The following is a 13,775-nucleotide window of genomic DNA, read 5'->3' on the forward strand; positions in this document are numbered from 1 at the left end:
CACACACACACACACACACACACACACACACACACAGATTCACAGATATATGTATGTGTAATTTTATTTAGGCAGCTTAATTACATTCATAACACGGATTAGAACCAAGTTCGTAAGTACTTAATGGTATGTTCAATCACATGAACATTCGGTTAGCATGAAATCTTGGTCTGTTTCCTAGGGCACCAAAGTTTCTGAGCAGCATCCAGAGCCTGGGAGGACAGTAAAACATCTTTTTAAGGCTGATGAAAACGGCACAGGAGGCTTTTAATTTATTTTCTTTTTTGGTAGCTAGCATTTAGAAAAGATCAGAAGCAAATAGTGACTCTCGCTGGAAGCACACGCACTTAAAATTGCCCTATAAAGCTAGAAAACAAGAAATAGGCTATGGAAAAATAGCATATTTGCTGCTTCATTGCCTTCCTGCATACCAGCAGAGATTGGGTACGAGGGGCATGCCAGGGTGACATATTTGTCATCTAATGACATAAGAAAAACATCAAGAAAAAATTTAACAAAATAAGGAGTAAGGAGGATACTGCTGAAAAGTATATTGTTTATCACAAGTTTCAGGTTTTCTGCCTTTTAATGTTGTGATAGTCTTTCCAAATTTTCGAGACTCTGAATAAGTCTTTTATGATTAACACTTTCTACAGAGTATATTTTGCTGTATTTTTGAAGGTACCCCATTAAAAATTTGAGTCTCAAATAAATTGTAGTGTTTTATCAATATTTAACTGGATTTGGAGGACCCTTGTCTTATTTTACATGCACTATTGACACATTCATTCAGGAACTCCATAAAGACAAGCTTCCCCAGGTGGTGCATCCACCTTGTTTACGTTAGTACATTTTTTAACTTATCAGAGATGCATGCTTGTGGTTTGGGTAAAACTACAGGAATTAAACACAGGGATACGGATTGAGTAATGAAGGATCTAGACAATATCTAGAGCCTAGGGGGCACTGATGATGGGGTCTGTAACCCCAATGAACACCAGTGCTGGTTCTGAGGACGGATTAGAAAGGTGAACGTCAGCACCATGGGAACGTCCTTCTGTACAGAAAAGGAGCCTAAGAACTTGAAACTTGCTACCATTTGTTTTCCCCCAAACTTAGGGCATCATAAAAATTCAGGCAGCTTATGAGATTCAAATACAAATAACGGAACTTTCCAGAACGCTCGGTGAAAAGCGGAGGAGCAGAGGCTGCCGGAGCTGCACCCAGCAATGTGCTGCTTCCCACTCCCCCACACCGGCCTCGACCTGCTCACCAGCTGTAGACAATGGGGAAAGAAACTACTTACTATGATTTGGGTATCAAACCCAATGCCACCCAAGAAGAATTGAAAAATGCTTACAGGAAATTGGCTTTGAAGTACCACCCTGACAAGAGTCCAAATCGAGAGAAGTTTAAACAGATTTCTCAAGCTTATGTGCTCTCTGATGCAAAGAGAAAGGAATTATATGACAAAGGAGGAGAACAGGCAACTAAAGAAGGTGGAGCAGGTGGAGGATCTGGCTCCCCCATGGACATCTTTGATATGTGTTTTTGGAGGAGGAGGAAGGATGCAAAGAGACAGGAGAGGTAAAAATGTTGTGCATCAGCTCTCTGTAACCTTAGAAGATTTATATAATGGTGCAACAAGAAAACTAGCCCTGCAAAAGAATGTGGTTTGCGACAAATGTGAAGGCCAAGGTGGAAAGAAAGGAGCGGTAGAATGTTGTCCCAATGCCGTGGTACTGGAATGCAAGTAAGAATTCATCAGATAGGACCTGGAATGGTTCAGCAAATTCAGTCTGTGCGCATGGAATGCCAGGGCCATGGGGAATGGGTCAGTCCTAAAGACAGATGTATAAGCTGCAATGGAAGGAAGATAGCTTGAGAAAAGAAGATTCTAGAAGTTTATATTGACAAAGGCATGAAAGATGGCCAGAAGGTAACATTCCATGGTGGAGACCAAGAACCTGAACTGGAACCAGGAGGTATTATCATTGTTTTAGATCAGAAGGACCATGCTGTTTTTACTCAGTGAGGAGAGGATCTATTCATGTGTACGGACATACAGCTGGGAAGCACTGTGCGGCTTTCAAAAGCCAGTATCTACTCTTGACAACAAACCACTGTCATCACCTCTTACCCAGTCAGATTGTCAAGCATGTAGATATCAAGTGTGTGCTGAATGAAGGCATGCCAGTTTAATCATAAACCATATGAAAAGGGATGCCTAATTATTGAATTTAAGGTAAATTTTCCTGAGAATGGCTTTCTCTCTCCTGATACACTCTCTTTGCTCGAAAAACTCCTACCTGAGAGGAAGGAAGTAGAAGAGACTGATGAAATGGACCAAGTGGAACTGATGGACTTTTATCCAAATTGGGAAAGATGGCACCATTACAATGGAGAAGCTTATGAGGATGATGAACATCACCCTGGGGGAGGTGTTCAGTGTCAGACATCTTAATGGGGCCAGTGAACAACACTGTTGGCATTCTATATACAGTAGTGAATGAGTGAAGGACTATAATAACAGTTCACTACTTGCTATTGTTTTTGTTTTAATATTCAACTATAGTAGTGTTTTAAAAGTTAAATGAAGGATAAAAGATATAAAAGCTCAAAAAAAAAAAACCAAATACAAATAACAGCTTGTGAGAATCAAAAACAAAGAAAGAAAAAGAAAAACATTTAGAAAAATGCTTACTCTTTCAAAAAGAAATACTGTAACTTTCAAGTAGAATTTAGAGGATGAAACACCAAATAGATACTTTTATTTAAAATTTTTTTTCGGGGGCGCCTGGGTGGCTAAGTCGGTTAAGCATCCGACTTCGGATCAGGTCATGATCTCGTGGTTCATGGGTTTGAGCCCGCGTTGGGCTCTGTGCTGACAGCCAGCTCAGAGCCTGGAGCCTGTTTCAGATTCTGTATCTCTCTCTCTCTTTGACCCTCCCCTGCTCATGCTCTCCCTCTCTCCCTCTCTCTCTCTCTCTCTCTCTCTCCCTCTCTCTCTCTCTAAGAAATAAATAAAACATTTAAAAAAATAAAATGCTTTTTTCTTGTTCATTTATATTTAAGAAAAAATAAAATAATAGGAGTTGTAATGAGACCACAAGTTTCACAAAAAAAAATGCATTTTGAAACATGGGATGATCCATCAAGAATGGTGGAGGAAGCCACAGGACTTCTAAAATATTGGAATGAAATACTCACAAAGACTGTCAACCTTGCCCAGGAATTCTTTCTTGGCTATAGTGGATATGCTAGATTGGCTCTTAAACATCTGTTTCAATCTCCTTCCAAGAGATAGAAGCTGGACAAAAATCCTAGATGTGTTTGAAGTAAGGATTCCAGATGTGACTTTACATCCTGCCAATCAGATGCTCTCAAATGACACTTGCGTTCAGAACTGATTTAACCTATGAGCAAGGCCTAGTGTGTGAGACACTCATTTTGTAAGTGCAGACTTAGCAAGATATGCATGATTCTGGAGCCAATTGTGGCAGCAGTGGGCTCTTGGATCCAGATCACGGTGAAGGCAAGAGCAATTCTGGAATCAGCAGATGGCTGTTGAATTTCCTCCCAAAGGTCATAATTATCTTGGCAGGCCAGCTCTACTGCGTGGCTCTAGGAGTTATTCCTGGAGGCTCAGCCTAGAGCCTACTTTTGCAACTCTTGTGACAATTTTATAAATACTTTATTCCCTCTATTAAATTATATTCTAATTTCCTGTATTAATTTTTTTGTTTTAAACAGCTAAAGTAATTTTTATTACCTCAGCTGAACTTTTACACAATAGTAGAATACATTCTTATCCTATGCTTCCAGCATAGTGCTGCCAGAAGGGCTTAGGAAAGAACTAAATAAACTGAAATTCTAAACCCCCCACCCCGCAAACAGAATTGCTCTCTTCCTATTGTTCTCCCTCTAGAATCAGAACAACCATCACTTCTTTGGTCTTTGGCAACTTACTTGACCTCTCTGTGCCTGAGAATAATAATAGTGTCTGCCTCCCAGAGTTATGAGAATTAAATTATGAAAGTGTATAAACCGCTTAGCACAATTCCTGGTAAATAAGTTATCAGTAAATGAGATCTGTTAGTATTATTACTTCTGTATGACTTCTATCACTTGTAATGATCTAGAAGTGAGAAATGGTTTGCAAACCCTTGAGGGAAAGATCTAGGCTTCATTCATTTATCTTTCTGTCTCAAGGTCCTATCACAAAGCTTGACAGTTTGTAGATATTTAATGTTTCCTGATTATTCTTTCTAGTCTATGAGTTCACAAAGATTCTAAGTTCAAGTTCTCAAAGTATCTTATTCTTTTATTTTTTCTGGGAAATTATGCCTAACCCTTCATGGGGGGTTGAGTGGAAGAGATAGAAGAGAATAAAAATTTTAAAAATCTTTTTCTATTATCCATTTCAGATCCAGCACTTCATATATGACAAAGTAGGTGTATGACAAAAGTAAGACCCAAAGTTATTATTCTGTGCTCAAGTTCACAAACCTACAAACCTGCAACCAGTTCTCAATTGACCCCATTAGGCTTTTCTATGACATCACTTTTTTCTATGACATCACATTAGGTAGGATATGATCATTAAGTAGGATATATCCAGCCCTGAGACTATGATTCTAAAAGGCAAATTTTCAAAAATGGCATCATTTTGTATGTACCCTTCAAACTGTCTTGAAAACTTCCATACTTTTCTCAATATGATTGTATCTTATTTTGATTGCTAAAGACTGTACATTTAAGTATCAGTGATTGCACTATGAAAAAACAAAGTGACATCTTAGAGTAATTAGAAGTGTGCAGGGACTTATCAACTGAAATTAAATAGTTCCCAGTTTTTAGAGGATTTAGGCTTTCTTTTATGGTTTTGTGTTCAGTTTCTTTTCTCAATATTTGGCATTTAACTGTCTTTTCTTATTGCCATTGATAATTTGGTCTCCATAAACTCTCACCAGTTTTCTAATTTCCTTCTTCCAATCTTCAAGGGTTCTGAAAATCTGAAACTATTATAGCACAAGGAGTAAACTGACTACTAGTGAGAGCTTATGGGGTTTTCCTAGGGATGGATATAAATTTTAGTGTGTGGACCATTTGGTATTGGTTTTGACCCCTCATGGTTTGTTTTCCTCCTTATCTGATTTCATTGGAGTTTTGTTGATTGGCACGACTAGACAAATAGCCTTAGATGTGTTAGACTAAGTATCAATTCAGAACACTGAAGCAGCAACTACCAGCAAGGTCAGATTCTAATAAATTAATTCTCTAGGTAATGTAAAATGATACAGTCACTTTGAAAAATATTCCAGCAATTCCTCAAAAAAATAAACAAAAATTACCACATGATTCAGCAATTCCACTCCTAGTTATATATCCAAGAGAAATAAAACATGACCACAGAAAATGTACAAGAATGTGTACAAGAATGTTCACAGCAGTCATTATTTTTAATAGCCAAAAGACAGAAACTCAAATGTCCATCAACTAATGAACAAGTAAACAAAATGTAGCACATCCATATAATGGAATTTTATTTGGTCATAAAAGGAAATGAAGTATTGATTGATGCTTCATGCTACATCCATGCTACAACATGGATAAAACTTGAAAATATTATAATGAAAGAAGATAGTCACAAAAGACCAAGTATTGTATTATTCCTTTCTATGAAGTGTCTAAAACAGACAAATTTATAGAGACAGATAGAAGGTGGTGGTTGGCGAGGGCTGGAGACTGGGGTGGGGGGTGTTGTGAAGTAAGTGTGAAAGAGAGCTATAGAAAATGGAAGTTTCTTTTTGGGTGATGAAAATGTTCTAAAACTGACTGTGGTCATGGTTGCACAATTTTAAAAATGCTAAAACCACTGAATCATCTGCTTTACGTGAGTGAATTGTATGGTATGTGAATTATATTTCAATAAAGCTGTTATCAAAAAAGTCTTCATGTAGCAAAATGATCATCAGTCTCTAGATGAAATTCCATCAACTTCAAACAATATTTTATTCAACAAACTTAGACTTGGTTCTTTTAAAGTTTATTGCAAAAAGATCCCATATGTAATAGTATTTTGATGAAAACAAATGCTTTTCTCAAATTGCCTATTATCAATAGGGGATTTGGCAAAATATCATCACTCAAAATTTACACTGATAAATAGTAAACTTTCACATGAGCGCTTGTGAAAGGATTTTTTTTTTTAATCTCACTACAAAAGATGTCACTGTCTGAAATCTTGCTTATCGGGTAACGCAAACAGGATCTCTTAAAATAGGCAGGAAGGTTCAAGAACAGAAAGATGATTAATCAGCACAGAAGAATTTCTAACATCCTGGTTAACTACAGTGGAGTCAATTGGCTTTCTTTTCTTTTTCATTGTTACTATAGAGATTAGAGAACTACAGCCACATGTGGTTAGGACAGGAAACTTCCTACATTTCATCAGAAACAAAAGGGCAGAGGGCAGCAGCACAGAGTGGGGGACAGGTCTGGACAACAGAGACTGGAGTCACGTACTTGGTCTGGTCAAGGGTTGCTGGCTGATGCTGGTGACTCATATGTGTCTCTTAGGCCTACTTTTCCCTGTTTGTTACAAGTTTTCAAATTAGGTCCTGGGAAAAGATATATCAGCTTCTTGACCTGAGATGTTTTGCTGAAACTCTTCACAACAGGATTCTCACCTTCTTGTGTTGTTATTAAAAATTTTTAAAAACAAGACAACAAAATGACATTCCATTATCAGGGAAGTTTAAATAGGGGAGAATGGGGGAAAGATTGTTAATGATTCAATCTGAACTGTCTAGAAGCAAACAGTTATATTAAAAACAAATGTATTTTACCTGCAATCTTTTAGATTGTTTGAAAAAAATTATGCCAGGAACTGATATGAAAATCTCAAAATAATTACCTATGTATCCTATTTTTATATAAGATTGGATATCTTTCTCCATATGACGGTCTTATGGCTGAGGGAAAAGCTATCAAAAGAAACTGTATGTGTTTGCAGTTACATGTGTGTATGAATCCATGTGTATCCATGTGTTCATAACTTGGACACACAGTACTTTTAAGAATTCAGCCATTGCAACAAGGCGGGAAATGAAATTATCAACATTTTCTAGTAATCTAAATGTCTTGTAGATGACAGCCTATTCAGAATTTTTTAAATGAAGATAATTTTTAAGGTAAGAAGTATAGTTTGCTGGGGCGCCTGGGTGGCTTAGTCGGTTAAGCGTCCGACTTTCGCTTAGGTCATGATCTCGCGGTTCGTGGGTTCGAGCCCTNAAATTTAACAGACTATAAAGTTCACAAGAGAACATGACAAGAATCTAACACTTAAAATAGTAAAAGCCAGTCTTATATTTGTTTAACCTACTGAAAAATTCTCTGCAGTCTGGACAGCCACAGTCTAAGACTTCAGCAATGAAAATGTAATTAAGATATGCTAATATTGGACAAGAAAATACTGGGGGGCCTGGGTGGCTTAGTCGGTTAAGCGTCCGACTTTCGCTTAGGTCATGATCTCGCGGTTCGTGGGTTCGAGCCCAGCGTCGGGCTCTGTGCTGACTGCCAGCTCAGAGCCTGGAGCCTGTTTCTGAGTCTGTGTCTCCCTCTCTCTCTGACCCTCCCCTGCTCATGCTGTCTCTCTCTCTCCTAGAAATAAATAAAAATATATTTAAAAAAAAGTATAGTTTGCTAATAAGCCTAATATTCATGTTGATCTTTTGCAAAAAGTTATTTTAAGTACTTATTTAAATTCTTTACATTGTACGGCAACTGGGTGGCTCAGCTAAATGTCCAACTCTTGATTTTGGCTCAGGTCATGATCTCCTGGTTTGCGAGTTCAAGGCCCATATGGGGCCCTGTGCTGACAGTGTAAAGGCAGCTTGGGATTCTCGTTCTCCCTCTCTGACTGTCCCTCCCCCACTCACAGGCTTTCTCTCAATAACTAAATATACAAACATTAAAAAAGAAATGATTTACATTGTAATGCACACCATTTTCTAGCCTTTAACCTTGTAACACTGGTGTGAAGCTATGAGACAGAAGCATTGAGACACTTCTTGCATGGAAATGTCTAATGGAATCGCACCTATGTCCCATGCAGCGGAGAGAATCCATTTTCAGTTTTAATCCTAAGCATAAAGTGAGTAATTTTTGACAAAATGGATTTAAAATATGTCTCTCACTGGTACAGCTAATCCATTAGGAACCAGGCAGACTTAATCCTATATTCCTATCCCAATTCCTCTCCTCACCTCCAGCTTAGACTGCTGATCCTGCAGGAAAAATCCTTGTGCTTTGAGTTCTACATATCTATTTTGTGATTATGTGTAGAACATTTGGGATGTAGAGCAAGAGAGTTGCATCATCACACTAACCATTTTTGGGCTGGGAAACAAAAGCTGAGCACATGGTACAGGTTGTCATAAGGGCCCAGATCAGCTCTGATGACGACCTGTGATTCCCAGAGAGGAGTCCATTCCATTAGCTACATACTGGGAGACGTGGCCACAGTCAGTGGTAAGGTGGTTCAGAAGAATTGACTATCATTGGATAGTCACTGTATATGAAGCTCACTGTATATGAAGTTCCTGTTTGAGGACCAATTCTATTTTAGCAAGGGGATTTGGGCAATTTAGTAGCAAATTCTTATTCTGTCTTCAAAAATCATAAATCTGTGAGAACAGATATTATGTGGAACTTTTATCTCATTAGGAGTTGTAGCATAGTGTGCTATTATGCATATAATGTAAGTGCTAATGGCTGGGGAGGGAGGCTAAAAATGATCCAACTATACTATTTCAAAAGTCTGATATTTCCCAGGAAAATATGCTTTTGTCATGTTAAATCCCATATAACTTCCTAATATCTAGATTAATTATATCAAGAAAGCCCTATTTATTTAGGTAAATTCAAAAACAGTTGGAACAGTTGATTAATCCCCAAGTAGTAGAAATAAATCAATTTATGGGCCAATTGGAAATGAAGTTAGGGCAGGAAATATGCACACATTAAAAGTGAACTAATATAAACTGAAATGCTTTGAGACATAGCAACTTGCTAAAGGTAAGATATTATTATAATAACTGAAGAATATTATGGGTTTTAACATCATTACTAACTCTGTATGATTTAATTTTATATGCTTGCCAGTAAGAATTATGATAAATACCTACCTATTTTCACTATATGCAGCCTTTCCTAAATATTATCCAAATTTCCTTTGCCATGGACTTTTCTTAAGTGTATAGAGAAACTGTTTTTTGTATTCACTTGAATATAATAAAGATGTCTCAATCAATAAGCCTGGGTTAACATTATTGCCAACTAATAACTTTTATAATTCAGTGCTTATGAATCAGCAATTTAAATCCTGCTATCTCCTTTTCAGAACTAAAATTCTGAAAAACTGTGGAGAAGCAAAAATCTTTTTCCTTCCTCCCTCCCTCCCACTCTCTTCCTTCCTTTCCTTCTTTCCTTCCTTCCTTCCTTTCCCCTTCTCTTTCCCCTTCCCATTCCTCCCTCCCTCTCTCTCTCTCTCTCTCTCTTTCGTTTTCTTACATCTGATACCAGCAACATCCTTGGACTCATCCAGAATGTGATAGGACAATGTGCTGAGGTGCAGTGCATTCATTATCTCACTGGATTCTCATTGCCGACCTGAGTCAGGCAGCAACTCCAGTTTACAGATGAGAAAGATGAACGGTCCAAATTATCTACCCTGGTTTCAAGTAGGCAATTCACAACTCTGCACATCTCCAAGTGAATCACCTCTTTTCTTCCCTCTGGATTTCTATGTGCTGTAAGTATACTCTCAGCTGGAATACTGCCTTATAGACTCGTATATGGGGGAGGAGAGGAGGGAAAGGGAGCTGAGGGGAAAGGAAAATTGATAAGAGATACTCTGCTTTCAAGCTTCTGCTTCAAGAATGCTGCCTTATGTACTCCCTGATTTTGTCTTGGGCCTTCCTGGAATGGTGGAACTTACTATTCTTTATGATTCCTAAAACAGTGTGGCAGGCCTCCAAAGATATTTGTCTTAATTCTCAGAACCTATAAATATTTTAGCTTATATAGCAAAGGGGAATTGAGTTTATAGATAGAATACAGTTTGCTAATCAGTTGGCCTTAAATAGTGAAATTATCCTGGATTATCTAGGTAGGTCCAATGTAATCAAAAAGATTATTGAAAATGGAGGAGAGAGGCAGAACAGTCAGTCAGAGAGAGATTTAAAGACACAGCCCTGCTGTCTTTGAAGCTGGAGGAAGGGGCCATTTAGCCAAGGAATGGCGGCAGCCTTTAGAATCTGGAAAAGGCAGGGAAACAATCTTTCCCAGAGTCATCAAAAACAAGCTCTTCCTTGCCAAATAATAATCTGATAGTGAGATCTGTGTTGAACTTCTAAGAACTTCAAGATAATAAGTCTGGATTGTTTAAACTACATACTTGTGTAATATGTTACAGTAGCAATTAGAAAATGAGTAATTCCAAATGTAATTTCAAACCAGTGTTCTTCTGGGTGCTGGGGGCAAGTGGAACATCTGTCAACCTCTCCCCACCTCTGCCCGCTTGTGCATTTTCCTAGAGATGGGTCACTTAGTTGGACCAAGAGAAAGTGAGGGCCCCTGAGGATATGCTGTGTTTTTCTAGTACAACCCTAAGCTGCTCTGACAATGAAACACCTACTCATCTTGGAGAGCCAGAAGACACATGTATGTGAGGGTGTTTAGGAGACCCACACCAGCATATGGTTGGACTCCTATCAATCGTGTTGACAATACTGAGAAAGAAAGATACAAAAGTTACCATAATTTTTCCATCCTCAAGAATAATACTTGTCAGGTGCATATAGGTAGTATCTGTCAGATAAACAAAGGTAATAATATAGTGTGGCAGAATGTTAAGCTCTGCCTGAACCATGGTAGCATAACTATTACAGCATGGGCTTTGGGGCCACACAGTCCTGAGATCAAGGCCCTGCTTTGCCTGCTAGCTAGGTGACCTTAGGCATCCATATAGCCTTGGGAGAATCAAAGAAGAGAGCTGAAACCCAAAGGCTTCCAGTTACCACCTCACCCACTGAGTCAGAGATACTTTACTGTAAGAACTTTGTGAGTTACTTTAACATTTATAATGTACCCATTTATAATGTTATATTGATCTCTTTTCTTAATGTTAAGCGGTTCCACACTTAAATATAAGAATACAGGGTTTTTTTCTAAAATGGGAACAAAGAAAAGATGAAGAAGGTGGGTAGAAGGGATTTAAGTGGGAAGAGCTGAGAAGAAGGTAGCCGGTTCTATATCCAGCTATATGAGAGGGTCTAGATACCCAAGGGATTGAGTGACTTTTGGCCTCAGCTAAAGGAGAGAAAAGCAGGCTGAGTTTCTAGGCTTGTGGCAGTGAACCAAAGTCTGGCTGCATCTGAGAAAGAGCTTTTGACCTTTCAGACATCTGAATAGAGAAGTTACTCCTTGCAACTCATATTCTCCTTGCAGGCCTATCTTATTTCACTCATCCATCCTTAAACAATTTCCTGAACAACTTATTAGTTGTGTGCTATTGCTATTAAGAATCTGCAAAAACGAGTGAAAAAATGAAAATATTAGACTAAAGACTCTCCTGTAAGGGCTTCTGATTGAAGCTGATTGGGGGGGGGGGGGAAATGGGACCACAAGGAAGTTATTATAGAAAGGAGACAGAAGAGCTGAGGACCCTTGACTCCTGTGGCAGAACTTTTGCTGAAAATTGAAATGACTTAGTGACAGCAAAGCACATAAAAATTACTTTCTTATAATTAAAGTTAGAAAAGATTTTGTGAAGGCTTGAGTCAGATTCCTTGCACCATCTTTGGGAGGCTAGGAGCTTCATATTCAAAACACTAAGATCAATTTATACCATTTTACAAAAAAAGACCTTTAAAAAACAGTATACCATGCTTTGAATCTGGTAATGCTAGCCACAGTTTGTTTGGCTTGACAGTTTGGAAATTCACCTGTCTGTTTCAGTCCAGTGGGCAGCATGGATCAGCTCTCAGTGCCTAGGGCTCTGCCTCATTGTGATTTTGGCCCTAGAGGAAAAGGTCCTGGTCAACGAGAAATCTATGGACTCATCCCCTTCCTCAACAGGATAAAGGGACTCTCAATGATGAAAGGCTAACCCCATGGGGGGCAGCCAATACTTGTGGTCACATGGGCAAGACCAAAGCAGCAGACAGGAAATGATGGACATTAATGCAGCTTAATAAATTTTTTACTTACCCTTCAAGTTTCTTTTCCCATTCCCGTGATGACCATTTCACCCATTTATGACTTCTCTTATACCCAAAACCACCCTCACTGTTATCAGGAAACCTAATCTCCCATCACATGGGAAAGAGAGGACTCGTGTTACTTCCCTTTATTTTCCTTTAAATGTACAGCCATCTCAAACCCTCTTTTCTGTTCTTTCTTTAGGCTACTATTTCTCCATCTTTATTGGGCCCTTATCTACTATGAACATGCTTAAAATTCTCATGTCCTACAACCAAACATTTTTTTCCATAAGTCGGCCTCCTCCTGAGGCCACCAACTTCACTCTGCTTTCTCCTTCATCAGTACAGTTCTTAGAAGTATCTTTTTGCTTTCTGTTCTCTCACCTCATATTCATTGTTTACCCCACAGAAATTCAGCTTCTGTCCCTTCCTTTCTAATGATGCTATTCCCACAATGGCCACCTCCATTGACTTCCTAATGCCAGACTGGTTTCTCATCTCAATTTGCATTGTATTTGATTTTGAAATAATTACTGTCACCAATTTGCCCCTGGCATTGTTTTAAGCACTGTCACATATTCCATTTAGTCCTCAACATGATTTTATGTATTAGGTGTTATATTCCACATTTTATACAGAAGGAAGCAGCTTTGCTTGACATTTCCTCCATCTGGACTATCTTCCTCTCTTAGCTTCTGTAAAACTATTCTTTTCCTGATTCTCCACCTGGGGTTTGGGGACTGCTTTTGCTCTCATTCCCTGACTCCTTTACCTTTGTCCATTACTTTTCTTTCCCTACTCCAGTACACAGTTTTTCTAAGTGAGCTAAACCCATCCTGCATTCATATCTTTCTTCTGCCATCTCTGTGCTCCTGATCCATATTTTCAATGTGTAATTAATATCTCCACATTCATACCAAAGTGAACTTATCTTCCTACTCACGTTTTCAGTAAACATCTGTAGAATCTACATCATGTTTCAGGTATTGGCTGCTGCCTTGGGGACGTTCAGATGAGTAAAAAACAGCCCTGTCCTTGAGGACCAGGAGACGGACCTGTAAATAATTAGAGTATAAAATGTAGGTATTCTAATAGAAGTATCAGAAGTAGATCAAGAAGTAAGAGAAGGGAACCTGTAGCTGCCTGAATGCTCAAAGGCAGTTTCCCAGAAGAAATGAACACTTTTAATATGACTTTTAAGGAGAATTCTAGGTCAACAAGGGGGGAAGAAGACATGTAGTGCAAAAGGCCCAGTTTATACAAATGCACAGAATTTCCACAGAGAATGGCATACCCAAAAAAGTCTATGCTTGGCTCGTTTGAATGCTTAGGGATGAGTATTCTGTACCGGGGTTAATGGTACTACCATTTATTATTATTATTATTTTTTTACCTAGAAAACATCTGGCTTTTCCCTCCCTCCATAAACACTATTACAATCAGTACTATTCCATTTTCCATAGGACTTTTGATCCTGTCATAATCTCCCTTTCTTCCTGTGGTCAC

General features: G+C 38.5%; 1 long non-coding RNA gene and 1 pseudogene across 2 annotated transcripts in view; one reads left to right on the forward strand and one right to left on the reverse strand.

Annotated features, from left to right (window-relative positions):
* Window positions 1-13,319, reverse strand: part of LOC120234395 — a 112,983-nt gene extending 99,664 nt beyond the window's left edge. For both annotated transcript variants that reach the window (XR_005529075.1, XR_005529074.1), the window contains exon 1: window positions 13,213-13,319. This is a non-coding gene — a long non-coding RNA (uncharacterized LOC120234395). The remainder of the gene's footprint in view (window positions 1-13,212) is intronic.
* LOC120234393 lies at window positions 1,286-2,464 on the forward strand (annotated as a pseudogene).
* Window positions 13,320-13,775: the final 456 nt, after the last annotated feature.

This window comes from Hyaena hyaena, unplaced genomic scaffold, assembly GCF_003009895.1.
Source record: "Hyaena hyaena isolate Hyena2069 unplaced genomic scaffold, ASM300989v1 scaffold_109, whole genome shotgun sequence".
Taxonomy (NCBI): domain Eukaryota; kingdom Metazoa; phylum Chordata; class Mammalia; order Carnivora; family Hyaenidae; genus Hyaena; species Hyaena hyaena.